This window comes from Leguminivora glycinivorella, chromosome 8 (assembly GCF_023078275.1).
Source record: "Leguminivora glycinivorella isolate SPB_JAAS2020 chromosome 8, LegGlyc_1.1, whole genome shotgun sequence".
NCBI lineage: Eukaryota > Metazoa > Arthropoda > Insecta > Lepidoptera > Tortricidae > Leguminivora > Leguminivora glycinivorella.
This window is the reverse complement of record NC_062978.1, coordinates 15429441-15446094: the sequence shown is the minus strand read 5'-3', so window position 1 is coordinate 15446094 and position 16654 is coordinate 15429441. Positions and strand designations below refer to the sequence as shown.

At 35.7% G+C, this 16654-nt stretch overlaps 1 protein-coding gene and 2 long non-coding RNA genes across 4 annotated transcripts in view; 1 reads left to right on the top strand and 2 right to left on the bottom strand.

Annotated features, from left to right (window-relative positions):
- LOC125228515 (zinc transporter 1) overlaps window positions 1-16654 on the bottom strand; it is a 56198-nt gene that overhangs the window by 28653 nt on the left and 10891 nt on the right. The gene's annotated exons all lie outside the window — the stretch shown is intronic.
- Window positions 11793-12876, top strand: LOC125228519. Its single transcript, XR_007177301.1, has 2 exons — window positions 11793-12118; window positions 12751-12876. It is a non-coding gene; the product is annotated as an uncharacterized LOC125228519 (long non-coding RNA).
- Window positions 12706-14197, bottom strand: LOC125228518. The gene is made up of 3 exons (XR_007177300.1): window positions 14090-14197; window positions 13542-13657; window positions 12706-12804 (listed from the first exon to the last, which is right to left on the bottom strand). It is a non-coding gene; the product is annotated as an uncharacterized LOC125228518 (long non-coding RNA).

The following is a 16654-nucleotide window of genomic DNA, read 5'->3' as shown; positions in this document are numbered from 1 at the left end:
GAGTCGGACTCGCCGAAGGTTCCGTACAAACTTTTAATAGTTGAATCATCAAATGTTATCCATATAACTCTACAGACTTGACTAAATGCCTCAAGACTCAATTTCCCACATAACAAGTAATATTTAATATACAACAGCAACGGCTGGTCCATACAAGCCGATTCCCATCGGCTTGCCTAAAACTGATTACTAGTAAAGTATAGTGTTGAGTTCCTCACTCGTGAGGCACCTCATTTGTACCACTCATATTGTTAATTTGTCGCAGTACTTCACACGGCAAAAATGTATTGCATCACACTTCAACTCACCGCACCTCATTTTACTCGCTTGTGACAGTCGCAACACAAACACCTCACGCCTCACAAAGCATTCACGTACTTCAAATGTCACAAAAACGTCAAAACTCATCATCCACACGCGCGCCTCGCGGCCCTCAAATACTCGCTCGCAACAGTAGCAACACAAACACCTCATTCCTCACAGATCATGCACATACTTCAAATGTCACAAAACGTCAAAAACTCATCATCCACTCGCGCGCCTCGCGGCAGACGCGGCCCTCAAACTCCGTCGCGAGAGTCGACACCTCAAATGAAGTGATCAACCACACGTTCAGTTATCGAACTACAGACCTTATGGCCGGGACAAAAGGTCCACCGATAAAATAAAATGTATCGTTTGACTCGTTTGTACCGGAAATCGCTTTGTACCGGAAAGACAGAAGAGGCACTGTGACAACAACACTTCAAAAATCCTTTCAAAGTGAAACAGATAGTTACGTTTACCATAAGAGGGAGTGAGACAGACACACGCGGGCTTCAAATTTGCCTCACCAAAAATACGTTACACATGACTCGAAAGAAAACAATCTTATGCGCCGCAAGTTTTCATACATTTTACGCCTTTTTGATCCCAGGATAGTTAACTTGCTCGCAAAAATCGCGCGAAAAATCAGACGATTTCGCGTGAACCACATCTTTTGTCTCTGTCGCATTTGTGAAGTCATGAATAAATGCAGCTGAGATGCAAAATGTTGTTTTTCGCGGCAGGTCTTCATTTTTGAATTTTTTGATAGCTATTATTGTGCTAACACATTGACCAGTATAACGTGATCTACCGCAGCAATAGAGTTTGTATGGCTATTGTTATGTGTAATCAGGGAGCTCTCTTAGACTGGACGTTGAAATGGTAACTCAAGTGTTTTGAATATTCGGAATACCAAGCATACCAACACAGAGGGCTAACCACGGGCCAACCACTGAGAAGATGCGTTTACGAAGCTTGCTTAAAAACAATTACAAGATTACTGACCGAAATATAATATAAATTATGTGAAGCATGGTAGTTTAATTAAGTATTTAATCAGTAATAGAAAGAATAATTCATTTCTTAATTCAATAGAATGATAAATAAATCCGACACGAAACGTAATTCACAGGCGGTTGACGTTGACAGTAATGACAGTTTACAGAAGAAAAGTTAGTTTGTACGTACTTAGTTGCATTAGCAATATTTGCATAAAGTTTAGTTTTGTCCTACAGTGATAATACTAATAAATGAGCCAAAATGTAATAATGGTGACAACTTTTACACAATCAAATATACCTGTGATTCTGCCTTAGTGTCATTTGTGTGCAAAAAAATAGTGAAACTGAACTGAAAAGACTTACCGGCGTCGCGAATGTTGATGGTGTTTTTAATTACTATCATATTGCTTTTAAAACACATGGAGTGGTAGGTTTGTTATTTTTATGTAAAAGTGGTACTAATTATAAAACAATACGAACTTTAGTTTGTTTTAAAACATGCAGTTTTATGGTAACTATGCTAATCAAAGTATGTTATTATTAAGCTGTTAATAATATGAAACCACTGTAATTTGTAGCAGTAATTTAAATGGAACAAACTGTAAATAATATTATTCAATGGCAAAATTAGACCCAGTTCCATAAAAACATCAAATTAAGTTGTTATGCAGGCCTCTATGACAGTCCTTGAAATATTTTTTAATTTTATCTTATTTTCTCTTGTTAAATGTTCAAGTACTCATTATGACTAATGAAATTTAGTATGTATAAAGGATATTTACCTAGTACACAACTACACATACTAGTTTTTGTTGCCGATGGATTTTGGGTCATTCCAAGTAATTTCATCAAATCGGGTGTGCGGCATGATTTTTGATTTGAATAAAAAAAATTGAGGATATTCTTCTAGGTGGCAGAAGTGCTGAACCACTACCAGTTATTTTTTTATCTTTTAATTTCCAAGTTGTGCCTATTCGAAGTTAACAGTGGGGTCGAATTCCTGCCTGTACACAATTAGACCTAACTTTTTTTCTATAAAAGGTAACGAAATAATTATTACTTTGTTTGATTAGGTAAGAAATATGGGTATTATACTGTATGACAAAACGTATCTCAAGTATCTACAAAAAAAATGGAGACCAACCGAAATGTACTCCCAATTGGTCAATTTTTTAAATTTTTAAATGGTTCTTTCGCCAACCCTGGTGCATATCAGATATTACTTTTGACTGAAATATAAAGTACTTGCCGTGGTCATCTTGTAAAATAAATATAATTGTGTTACAGCAATTACTTCTAATAGAAAAATACAAGTGAAAATTGAGAAATCCGAAAAATGCTCATGTTTGACTCTAAAAAAATCCATGTGGCAGATAAAATAAAATTATGATTTTAGTCAGAAAATATAGCTGATATCTTCGTTTATTAAATTTAGAAATAAAAGTTTTGTTATTTTGCTTACTTTAAGAAATATGATTTTTTTAAACTGTTCATCTCATACATTTTCGCTGTTGTTGTATTTATGCAGGTTAAAATACATTATGACCTTAAACTTTTAAATAAGTATAAATTCGATGAAAAAATATGAAATAAAATCCAGGAGATTGAAATTTACTTTATATATTTAGATATCTAAAAAAATCAAACCTTTGCTACTACAAAATTTTCTGAAGTTGAATAACGTCGCACTTTTAACTCATTTTGAGAAATGGGAACGAAGCTGTGATAAGAACGAGTATTTCTTATGGTCCTTATATTTTTAAATCGCTCTGATAGGTACATTTCAGCTACTTCGACGTCTGATTTTGCGACAAAAAAGAACTTGATACCATGAATTTCATTCACACAAAACTCGTACATAGCTTCAGGTGATAAAATGTTATCACTACCTGTAATGCGTTGCAGACTAGCTTTTCTAACCAACCGCTTAATCGTACCGCCAGCACCATCACAAGGGGATTTGCCGTGAGATGTGGCAAAAAAGTTCCACTCTGCTTTTAGTCCAAAGTCATCGTAATGATGACACAAGTTTACGAAATTCTTCTTGTTCTTGTATTGTGCAGCTGCACCATCACTAAAATAATGTATCGTTTCCAATTTATCATATTCTTGTTTTAGGCATTCAAGCAAAACCTTTTGAAACGCGAAAAATGATACGGTGTTGTGAGTTAAACAATCGCTGATAACACAAAATGTTCTGCAGTGGATAACGTTATCTTTTTTAATGTAACTAACGAATGGATGCAGCGTGGCTTGATCGTTTGTCCAGTGAAAAGATTGCACTTCGTCTTGTACCATAAAAGTAAAATTTTCCGAGAAATCTCCTAAAACTATGCACTCGGTGTCATTTTGCAAGTTTTCTTTTAAATTCTTTAAATATCCAGATTGCTTCTTTGTTATATAATGATGATGTTTCATTTTTAATAATTGGTCTTTTAAATCTTCGTTAAATTCTGTTGCTGTTTTAATAACTGTAAGTAAATGGCATCGATCAGTCGATGACCATTGTGAGTATGTTATAGAAGATAGAAGCTCAATATCTTCACTTATTTTAGAGTCCAAGTTTTCAACCCCTGGGCAATCCTTACATTTTGATAGCATGCAATTTTCGTTGTATATATCGCATACAATACTTTTTAATAGGTCTTGGTAAGTTAACTTCGTCTTAATAGCCGATAACATTAATTTTATGTTTTGATGCATTAGACAAACGCACACTGAGTGTGTCCCGCTAGCACCTGCTAGTATGCAGTTTTTAGGCCGCAGTGAACAAAATGATGAAAAACCAATCTTAACTCCTGGATGGCATTCCTTGAATTTTATGAAAATTTCTTTTAAGTTCAATAAAACCAAACGTTTCTGCTGTTTGGATTTATTTCCTTCTTTATCTCGAACAGTTAAACAATCTTTTTGACCTGGCATTATTCGGCTAATATCATCATCCTCATAAAAGTCCGTCGCAGCTTTAATAGTTTCATCTGATATTTTATTTCTACTTTTTATATTGTCATGTTTTGGCAGCACTCCATGTAGTTCACGCATTTTTTTTGCCTTTCTAGCGATATGGTCACTACAGTTGAATTCAGATTGAATTTTAGCAATACTCCAATTCGTTGGTAATAAGGTTAAAATTGTGTACTTTTCCTCGAAACTCGTGGAAATTAAATACTTTGCCTTAAGTTCTTCTATCAGCTTAAGATATTCTGATCCTAATTTGGAATCATCGTCCTCTTTTATGTGTTCTGTCTCTTCTGAATTAGTTTCATTTTCGTCAACACCAAAAGCATCCATTAAGTTGCGACGTACTGACTTTGCTATCTCAGTAGCTTTTTCAGAAATTTTCCTTTTTCTTCGAGATAGCGGAATTTTGGTTAAAGAAGTAACAGGAGATTCCTTTAAAATGCTACATACTTCATTTACTAATTGGATTCCATTACAATCCGGTTCAAATTGTGGGTCTTGATCAAGACTAACAGGCATTGTCTCCTCAACACTAACAGGCATCATACGATCATTTTTAGCCGCGGTCGTTTTACTTATTAAATCATAGCATCGGGTACACATAGCCAAGCCTGGTATAAGGTTCATTTCTTCATGTGCTTGGCAGAAAGCTAAGCTTATTTCCCGTAACGATTTTGTTATGGTCTTTTTATGAATTTTCAATGGATCGCAACATTTAATGCCAAATCGAAGGTAAAATTTATCTATGTACTTTTTGTAGTGGTACTGACATATGGTGTTTATAATTGTAATACCTGTACGTTTAATAAGAAGACTTCTGTCGGTTTCACTTATTTCATTTATTGTATTGAGCCATGATGTCCTCGAAAAAGTTGTTTGATGACAATCTTCCTCTCTAAATATTCCAATTGAACAGGGCTCCATTGTCGAAGTTATTGGATTGTCAAATAAGAAAATTATATAAATACTTCTTCTTGACAATGATATATAACGAGCAGTCAACTATTCATAGCATAACACAACACACTTAGTACAAAGAGTTTGCACCACTTAATTATCTCCTAGATAAATACGGTCTCCTATACGAACTTCGATAAGGATTATTGGGCCGTTTACTTATGTTCGTATTTTAACCATGTGAAATGCAAATAAAGCTTGTTAACTAGTCAGGAGGCATCGGTTATTTACTACACCACGGCTAAACAAATAAAATAAGTAAATTACTATCCTAGTCAGATAACACTGCCCTGTCAAATTTCTACCCTCATTAAATTTACAAATGAAATTATTACCATGTCAAAATATTTATTTGAACATAAAAAACTTAAATAATATCCGTATGACCAATTACCGTCCCATTTTTATTAATTTATAATATAAAATATTTTGTATCGATATTTGTAAAAAGTAGCATGTTAAAAAAATCATATTTCAGAAAACAGGAAAAATAACAAAATTTTTATTTCTAAATCTAATAAACGAAGATATCAGCTATATTTTCTGACTAAAATCATAATTTTATTTTATCTGCCACATGGATTTTTTTAGAGTCAAACATGAGCATTTTTCGGATTTCTCAATTTTCACTTGTATTTTTCTATTAGAAGTAATTGCTGTAACACAATTATATTTATTTTACAAGATGACCACGGCAAGTACTTTATATTTCAGTCAAAAGTAATATCTGATATGCACCAGGGTTGGCGAAAGAACCATTTAAAAATTGAAAAAATTGACCAATTGGGAGTACATTTCGGTTGGTCTCCATTTTTTTTGTAGATACTTGAGATACGTTTTGTCATACAGTATAATACCCATATTTCTTACCTAATCAAACAAAGTAATAATTATTTCGTTACCTTTTATAGAAAAAAGTTAGGTCTAATTGTGTACAAGCAGGAATTCGACCCCACTGTTAACTTCGAATAGGCACAACTTGGAAATTAAAAGATAAAAAAAATAATTGGTAGTGGTTCAGCACTTCTGCCACCTAGAAGTATATCCTCACTTTTTTTTTTATTCAAATCAATAATCATGCCGCACACTTTTTAATTCAAATTTGATGAAATTACTTGGAATGACCCGGTGTTGCCTAGCAGAAATTTTACCAGCCGCCACTGATATACAATTTTATTACTAAACGCCGTCCAAAGAAAATCAAGACAATTCGAAGCCGCTCCTGATCCTGACCCGAGCCCATTATAATATATCTTGAAAAACGCGATGTAGGAAATGAGCGATTTTTTTTTACATTTTCCTTAAAAAAACTATTTTTTTTTACAACAAAAGTTTGCCCCCTTTTATTTTGGCCACTTTCTATAATTAATATTAATAAGTTAAGCCGCTCCTGATCCTGACCCGAGCCCATTATAATATATCTTGAAAAACGCGATGTAGGAAATGAGCGATTTTTTTTTACATTTTCCTTAAAAAAACTATTTTTTTCCACAACAAAAGTTTGCCCCCTTTTATTTTGGCCACTTTCTATAATTAATATTAATAAGTTTAAAAAAATAATACTTTCAACTTGTAGAGGTTCATGATTTTCATAAATATTCCCAATTTCAAAGCGATAGTAATGTGACAGACAGACAGACGGACAGAGCAGCACCATAAGGGTTCCTTTTGTACCTTTTTGGTGCGTAAGTTGCGTAACCCTAAAAATGCTTAGTTACGTGATATTTAATTGCAACATCACAAAAATTATGAACTCTCAAGGGCCTGAGACATTTTTAAACTTGTCACTTTGTCATATAACTTAGAAGTTAAGTTTCAACTAAATCGAAAAATGGGAAGTGGGTCTAAAATGGCTTACAAAATCTGACTCGGAAGTTTGTAGTAATTTAAATAAAATGTCGACCCTTGCCACCGTGACAGAATGGCCGAGTGGTTCAGGCATTCGTGGCTATAACGGAGGACGCTGGTTCGAATCCAGCTTTTGACACTTGGATGCTTTGGTCATTTTTTCTTTGTAAATGACATTTTTTTTAGGTTATAGTCAAATAAATGTTTGTAAAATAATTAACCCTTGGTACCTAATACTTCACTCAGCGGCAGCGGATCCGATAATCAAATACAACAATTGATTTTACGGATCTTCGCATTACAAAATTTCATTTATATTGTATTGTTACTACTGTAACTAAATGGCGTAATCGTGACAGATTAGTTTCAATGATAACACAGTAGGTATGTCACCAAACAGATGTATGATATGCAATCAATTTAATTTGTATTTTCTACTCGTGCACTTTTGTTTTTGACGTCATTCATACTCATAGACGTAAAATAAATAAAAAATGCCTTTACGTTACATCGTGCTATTTTAGAGTTAGGCACTAGAAGACAAAATACCTGAACAATAATGTTAATGAAAAATTCGTTAGCACTAAGGATAATACTATAAAATATCATTTAAAATGAAATTATGAATAGTGCAAATTAAGTGGGTTTTAACCTAACCTCAGAAGCGAACGGCTCTTTTTTTCATTTTTAAAATTTCAAACGCAATATCTTCAAAATCTTCTTTGAATAATGTCTACACAGTTTATTGAACCAAGCAAATGATATACATATTTGCTGTGGTAAAGCCAGCACCCTATATTCTATAGGTACAATTGATAGCACGCATATCGCTTTGTTCGGTCATGAATGAGGGCTCATTGAGTCCGATCGGACAAAAATAGGTCACTCGAGTGCCTTTTCAAAAGGGCTTATTTCTCTATAAATCCCTACAAAAACAAGGCCTTTTTTAAAAAGACACTCTTCACTGTCGTTGGTCGTTCATTAATTCTATACGTTTACTTTGAGTTCTTTCATACTTGGGTAGTTCATGCAAGACTGTTATAATTTCTATAACGAGTCGAAAACGTGGAAAGCGAATGGAATAATCGGTTGCCTGTCAACCCTAATTGCAGGTTCGTTTTTCGGTCGCTTGGAACGTAAATGATGCGTTATGTTGTGTTAAAGTTTGGTTTGTGCTTTTTTTTCTCTGGATAGTAGAATAATATTTATTTCAATAAATAACACTTTTATAAAATAGGTACTTAATATTATAAACTAATAAAAATCGAATCTAACGAGGGCTGCGGACTCGGAGGCATAGTGCCTAAGACAACGCTAGCAGCATTTCCTCGCTGGAACGCAATGCTTATTCGTTGAGTGAGGAAGCTGTCCGCTTTTTTGTCTCCAGTGACATCAGTCTACTGCTTGGCCAAATCTATATACAAAATCTGGGCGTCAGGCCCCACGGACCGAGGGTCTCAACAGTCAACATCGAAAGCAACAAAGTTGTAATTTGCGTCGATACTTTCGTATTTCCGTCTTTTGAGGATCTCAGCAGCCTCTGCATCCGAGCAATTTATTTATTTATTTTTCCCGTATGCACTGCTGTAGTGAAATCGAAATCCATTTTCGATTTTATTATAACGGGGGTTAAATGTAGATATGAAAGTTAGCGCCGCGACTGAATAGAAATAGGTCAGCGGCAGGCCGCGGTTCATTAATTCTAGAACATGTTTGTTTGGCATGTGTTATGTTTTCATCAAAAATTAGGAAAATACGATACAAGTTCGTAAAGTAAAAACCGGCCATGAGCGTGTCACGGGCCACGCTCAGTGTAGGGTTCCGTAGTTTTCCTTATTTTTCTCAAAAACGACTGAACCTATCAAGTTCAAAACAATTTTCCTAGAAAGTCTTTATAAAGTTCTACTTTTTTAAACATATGGTTCAAAAGTTAGAGGGGGGACACACACACACACACACATTTTTTTCCTTTAGGAGCGATTATTTCCGAAAATATTAATATTATCAAAAAATGATTTTAGTAAACTCTTATTCATTTTTAAATACCTATCCAACAATATATCACACGTTGGGGTTGGAATGAAAAAAAAAATGGTACCAAATTTCAGCTTTCTAGTGCTAACGGTTAATGAGATTATCCGCGGATGGACGGACGGACAGACAGACATTTATTATTTATTATTATTATTTATTATTTATTAGTAAAAACATGTTTACATGACATTACAGTAACACCAATGCGTCACGAAACTTAGATAACATAAAAGAAAAAAACAGTATGTAAGAACATGAAAAAAAAAACAATAAAGTTTAAAACTAAACAATTGATTTGGGCGATGACGTAACTGCGTGGCTCCGTTGCGTCGTTTGCCCCGGTGTAGGATTCGGCAGGTTGCCCCGAAACCGCCGAAAAACCACACCTTTCGGCCAGAAGTCTGCGCTCGCGATGGTGTCCTGCAGCGGCCGCGGCACGCGCACCACGAACGAGCTGAAGTGCACGTAGTGACGCGACTGCAGCTGTTGTACCCTCAGCGTGTAGCCAGTCTTCCGGCGAACGTAGTCCACCACCTCGTCTGCCACGGCGGAGTAGTGCAGGCGAGACACATAGAGCGCCCTACTTGGTGTTGCAACCCGTAGACCAGAATTAACCGGCTCTGCAGTGCCACACAGAGTCTTTCGAGGCGCCCTGCGTGTCTTCTTTCTTCTTTCCACCAGTGTGAATCCCTCCTTATCCACACTGGCGCGGGAGGACTTCTTGAGTGGGGCCCGTTCATCACACACCTTAGTAGATGCCTTGACCCGGTCAGCTGTTCGAGGCTGACCCACAACATCAGCATAAGCACGCTGACGTAGTGTCGAGTTTACCGGGGGCGGGCGCGCGCGCAGGGGGGGCGCGCGCGGAGCGGCGACACGTGCTGCACTTTTTACCGTGTCAGCATTGCGCAAACTGACCGACCGAACACTAGTGTCAGGGCGATTTATGTCCATAATAAAATTTGAATCAGCCGTCCGAATTGGGGCATTCCGCAAAGCAGCGATTTCGTTGCGTAATTCAGCTATTGTTGTTAGGCTAGCTTCAAATTAAATTTTAACTTCCGCTAAACTTGATTTAAGGGCCACGATTTCCTTTTCCAAGCAGCGAACGTCGACTTGATCCGGCTCACGCGACGTCAGGATGGTATCCGTCGCTAAAAACTCCGGAATCCGGCCTTCATTCTCCTTCAGGATTTTCTTAATATCTTGAAGGGTCTTCTCTCCGGTTTCATCACCTCTCCGGTGAGGTACATATGTGCCGACGATCCCCAGGGACTGGCACAGCACTTGCTTCGCTTGACAGATGTCCTCGATGGTAAAACTCGACGCACGAGAACTTATCTGCATAGCAGCAGCCGCATCCATCTTTCCTTCCCGCAACAGCTTGTTTTTTAGTTGCAGAAAGGCGAGGAACTCGTTCACGATGGGTTGACTCGGTTTGGAGAGATCCATCGTGTCAAATCGCCAACGCGACTCGAGCCGCGCTAAATTCGCAATTTATTTTAATTATTACTCATCAACGCGTCTTCATCGCTGCGCGCATTGAAATCGACTCACAGACATGGCGAACGAGCATCGAGACATGGCGAAACTATAAGGATTCCTAGTTGACTACGGAACCCTAAAAATGTAAACAAGTGGCGATAAATTAAATTGGTTTGTTTTAAATAGATACCTCCAGTTGCTAATTACCTATTCGAGAATGTGTTCTATAAAGTTTTACTTCACAAATCACATACATACGAGTATATTATGGTCAATTAAAAGTTCGACATCGGCAAGTAAAGCAATTATTTGCCCACGAAATCGCAATTTTGTACTAGTAACTAAACTGAGCCGTCTTAAAGTCACTTATTTGTTTTTAATTGAAATATCACCGCGTTGCGTTTTGATTATCTAGGACTATGTAGGAACTTGCTGCTTAATTAACAATAAGATTGTTTAATATGGGTTGGTATTTATAATAGGGATGACGATTACATAAAAAAATGGCATTCTGTTTAGTCCGTCAGTTAGATCGTCCAAAAATATTGAACACATATTTTCCGCTTTTTCTAATTAACGAAAAAATACAAAGATATAGAGCATCAAAGTTCCGGAGTGGGGGCTTGTGACATCACTTCTAAGTCAAAATTGTACCTCGGCGTGACGTCACGCGAAACTTCAACGCACTGTACCGTCGTCATTTTTCGTTTACGAGAAAAAAGAAAAAATACGTGTCTAAAATTCTTTGATAATCTAACTGACGGACTAATTAGTCTTTTTAGTCGTTTCGCCTATTATATTATGACCTATAGCTATACTAAAAGTCACCCTATATTTTCTGCCCACAGTCTACTGTATAAAATCTGACCTATAAACTGCTAAAAGTCATTCAAAAATAGATGATGTAGGCGGTGCTGTTTTGAAGTAAAGCCTTAATACCGTCTAACTTTATTGGAGTCTCAGGTTTGTCACGCCTCCGTAGTAGGCAAGATCTTCCCTTAAATTCTAACGGCCTTATTCATAAAAAATCCTTAAATCGTTGATGATCTACGTTTTAGTTAAACAACTGTTTAGGCTTATTGCACGGTTGTTGTGAGGTAGTATTCATAAATCCATTTTAACAGCACAATAACAAATATGCACTTGATGAACTGTTTAGGCTTATTTTGTTGGCATTATTGACAAATCATAGACAAAAACGTGGCTGAACTTTAAATTAAAAAAAAGTTTGACAGCCATTTGACAGCCGCTCTAGAAGGGAAATCGTAAATTTAGAAACTAGATGGATGGTTTTATTGTTTTATTTAACCTGTGATCTGAATTCATATTAATATTTCAATAGGAATAGCGTGTGTGGCACATTCATAAATAAGATCGTGTGGCGGGCGATTTTATTTTAACCTCGGCGACCGGCGACCGGCGGCCACAATACAATTGATACAATCCGCGCGTTGTGAGCCTTTCTTAACTTTCCAACATTGACACTATAATATAATCCGCATCTATGATCGTTGAAGACAAACCAGGTAAGTTTACACTTGTATATTTATTTCTTAATATACACTGTTGTAATGGTGCGAGTAGTGTCCCTTGTCAGTCATGTTTGTATGAACTTGAGTTAAACGATAACGATACCTACTCTAATAGTAATAAATCAAACCAGCTTGTGGTTATTTTGTTCTTACTAATATTATAAATGGGAAAGTGTTGTTTGTCCGTCTTTCACGGCAAAACGGAGATAAATTGACGTGATTTTTTAAGTGGAGATAGGTGAAGGGATGGAGAGTGACATAGGTAACTTTTTTTGCCACTTTCTTAGCGAAGCCGCGGGCAAAAGCTAGTACGTACGTATGTCTTGATGTAGTTTACTCATGAACAAAACTAAAATGTAATTTTTAGGTTATCTATGTTATTTTGCTATAAAGAGAGTTAATAAGATTGTCTTCTGTACTGTGGAGTAAACACTCCTAGCCTAGTTTGGGCACTTGTCCACCGGACATTGCCCGTGTAATATGTAAACCTTGTGTTTCTTCTTAAATAAATTTACTTACTAGTACAATCTATAATTAAAATTAGGACTATCACATAAATAGCAAGAAATGAAAGAAAAACATGTTCATTAAAAATATTTTATTTATGTCTGATGTGTCTTTTTCAGATTCTGACAATTCCATCTTCAGCTTGGGACCGAGCCAGCAGAGGGAGCAGCAAACTGTAACAAATGAAAACTATAAACTACCATGATTTTGAGCAAATGTAAATAAATATTTTTAATAAGAGGAAAGTCTAGTTTAATTTTCCTAAATAAACATTATGATTTGTTTTATTTGCCCAGTTGAAATGTACATTACATTACATACATTTTTTATATGAAAAAATTATGTAAAAATCTCATTTGAACTCACTCCAGTTGGTTAGTGAAGTGAGGAGGCAGTAATCATTTGTCTATTATTGCAAATTTAATAGGACATAGCAATTCTATTTTTACTTAGATTCCATTCGATTTTGTCCTTGCCCGATGCATGGCAGCAAGTCAAATGTGACAGGGACGGGCTAAATGAAAATTAATACTAAAGGAAGCTCGGGTAAAATATAAAATTATTTTACAAATAAGTACATCCATGAGTGTAAAATATACCTAAACCATACATTTTTGTGCTAGGTTCCTTTGCATATTATATTGTAGAATAAAATAGTTACCGGAGTAATATAAGGGACAGTTGAGTGGCAATAAAAAATACAATTGTACTTGCCTATGTTGTTATGTTATTTGTGATGGTCGGCGGGGTGAGCTATTTTCGTACTAATATGATAAATTAGTAGGAAAATAGCTAACCTCTGGCGATGAGATATGGAAAAAAATTGGTATCCCATATCTAATTTAGTGCTTATATATTTCAACATGTTTAAATCATGATTATGAATAGGTAAGTAATACAAACATTTTACCTGTGATGACTTTTCTTCACTTGATGGCCAAATTAGACACAACTTTTCCAGTAACATGCCAGCATAGGTCACATCGCTTCATTAAAAGTTTCATTACTGCCAGACAACATTTTTACCTGAAAGTAAATTATACTCTGATAAAAATATATAATAAAATAATTTGATTTGTCCCTACATTGAAAGTAAATTGTTACATGAGATATTGTATATTTCAACATTATAATTTTGCAGCATACTTATCAAACAAACACTGCAGTATATCTACAGGTAATAACATGAGGGTGCGACTGTAATGCAAATACAATAGGATTGTTATTCATCTCCAGGTGGAAACCATATTATAATGCTTTTGATACCACCTTACTAAGCTAAGGTATCTTATATTTAACCTGGTTGTTGTAGAAATAACTTAAATTTAAGTGGTCTAGCACAACCGTGCGTTCTCACGCGCGAGTCCTTTCCTATATCTAATACGATTTGAAGTACATATGGAAAGCCTGGTAAGAGACGTCGGCAAGTAAGTAATGAAAACTAAAGGGTTTACATACCTATTTCTACCACCAATCCTCTGAACTATTTCCCTATATAATGCACTTTTTCTTCGACACGATCAAAAGTCTGTTACCTCCTTCAATTTAGGTATATAAGTAGACCGCGTTGCACACAACACATATTATTTTGGTTTTGCGCCACTTCATAATAACTTTAGCTTGTCAATTTAATTACACAATAATACATTTTTCTGAGAAAATGTAAGAACAGGCAACAAACACTCGTCTCGGAGGGTTCATATCAGTTCATGAGTTGCTGTCAAAAACCAGCTGATGTGAGGCGGCCATCTTGTATATTAGAGACAAAATCCCGTTAAACTAGGGTCGGGCTCATTTTAAAATTTCGAGGATTTACACAAGAGATGATGCACTGTTTAGCGCTAATGTGCGTTTATGAATAAGGTTTTTTGACATCCGCACATCAACAACGTTTTAAATAGGTTGTAACTTTTTATGAATAAGGCCGTAAGAATATAGCGCATATACCAAGAATATTCTAAAAATACCACGTCTAAAATTAAAGTTGTTTAATAATACATATACACCGTGTTTCACTTAACACTAAAAACCTGAAAACCGTTTGTTCAGAATCGAGAGTAGAATCGATTGAGCTATATCTTGATGGGGGTAATATTTTTATTTAAGTTAGTATGATTAGTTATTTTTTACGTGCCTATTCTATTGTATTCGTAATACAACATTGTGTATATCGCATTGCTAGAGGTTGTTTACCTTTTTCAGTATTTAGGGGTATTAATACTGGCTGGTTACTTGGGCGATTATTTTTTCCGCTACGAGTTTGACGTTGTTTGTCAGTTTAATCTTAATGTTCATCATAAGTCATAACAAACTGAACTCGTACCTAATTACAACCTTGTCATTCTGAATATTGGGTTTAAATTTGCTTACTGCGATTACCTGTCCAATTTTAAGTTTACTGTGACAAAGCTTTAAAGTGTTTTACAATGACATATATCTTAGCTGTCTATTGGTAAACCTTATGTCGTTGCAGTAACGTACACAAATAAATAGTTTTATGGTTTATGATGGTAGTTAGCAATTATTTTATTGAGTGTAGAGCTAAAAGTCAAGTAGAGCTGTACAGAAATCTAAAAATTCAATTTAAAAAAAAGTAACCATCAGATTAAAAGATGAATACTCTAGATGAGTTAAAAAAAATAAAAATCTGTTGGGGTGTCTGAGGTTTTGAGTGATACCGGAAACACGTTGTATAAATCAAATAGTTCACGGCCAAAATGATAAGATAACCGGTTTTGTAATTCGGCAATAATCCTCCACACCTTTTAATAGCCTTGGAAATTTTACAAAAAGCAATGCCATTGATTAAATCCGAGCGCGATAAGATTTTCACAAATGTAGACCAAGGTTACCACGGAGTACGGTAACATCCACAGTAGGGATGTTAACTGTAAAAATAAAGTCAGACCAGCACGGGAAGCATGGTCGCGCGATAGACGATAAAATAGCAGGCCGTCCCTATCGCACTATTTGTAAGTGCGATAGGGACGGCCTGATATTTTATCGTCTATCGCGCGACCATGCTTCCCGTGCAGAAATATATGAATACTAGATTTGGCCCACGGCTACGCTCGCGTTAAATTCGAAAATTGCGGAATACTCCATACAAACTTCCACCCCCCATTTAGGGAAGTGAGAGGTTTTTGTCGTGAAAGACGGACAAACATACAGACACACACACTTTCCCATTTATAATATTATATAGTATGGATTAGTGATACAGTGACAGTTCAGTATTTTAGTATGAAGAAAAAAGTTGTAATGAAATTCTGCAACATGGCGCGTAGTCACATATTTCTGGGAGTGATTACAACTGATTTCACACCATGTACCCAATAAACAGATCATTGGAAGCAGCCTAGCGGTAAGGCGTGCGACTTTCAAACGAGGTCGCTTGGTTTGATTGGAGAGTCGACCATCGCCTTACTTCATCAGCATTATCATCATATAAGTACATATAATTTATTAGAACGATAATTAAAAATGTTCTATGTGGCACCGCCTAAAAAATTTTGTATTTTTTTCTGAATTTTCCGTTACATTTTATGGGTCGCTACCACAAAATTTTAATTTAATAAAATAAGAAGCACCCTAATAAGTAACGATTTTTTGAGTACGAGCGATCCGAAACTGATAATTGGGTAATGGAGTCTAAGGCAGTTGGGTGACGTATTTAACTTAAAAAAATACAGACTAATTTAGACTTGACATTATAAAAATAAAATATATCACATAAAAGGTAAACAATATCAAGGTCTCAATATTTATTTGAAAGGGCATTTATGTAAGTTCAGGGTAAAGTTATAAGAGAAGGAAGGGTTAACAACTTAAGATAACAACAATAGACTTGTGTTGATCTATTTCCGTAACATAAACAATGAAAGCTCTCGGTTCCAAGGGCGACGGAACGATTGTTTATAATCAACATCTCTTTCTAACTACATATTACAATTCTGGGGGCATTAGTCTATCGAATAACAAGTGAATATATGTATCTATCTACTCGTGAAAAAGAAAAGTCGA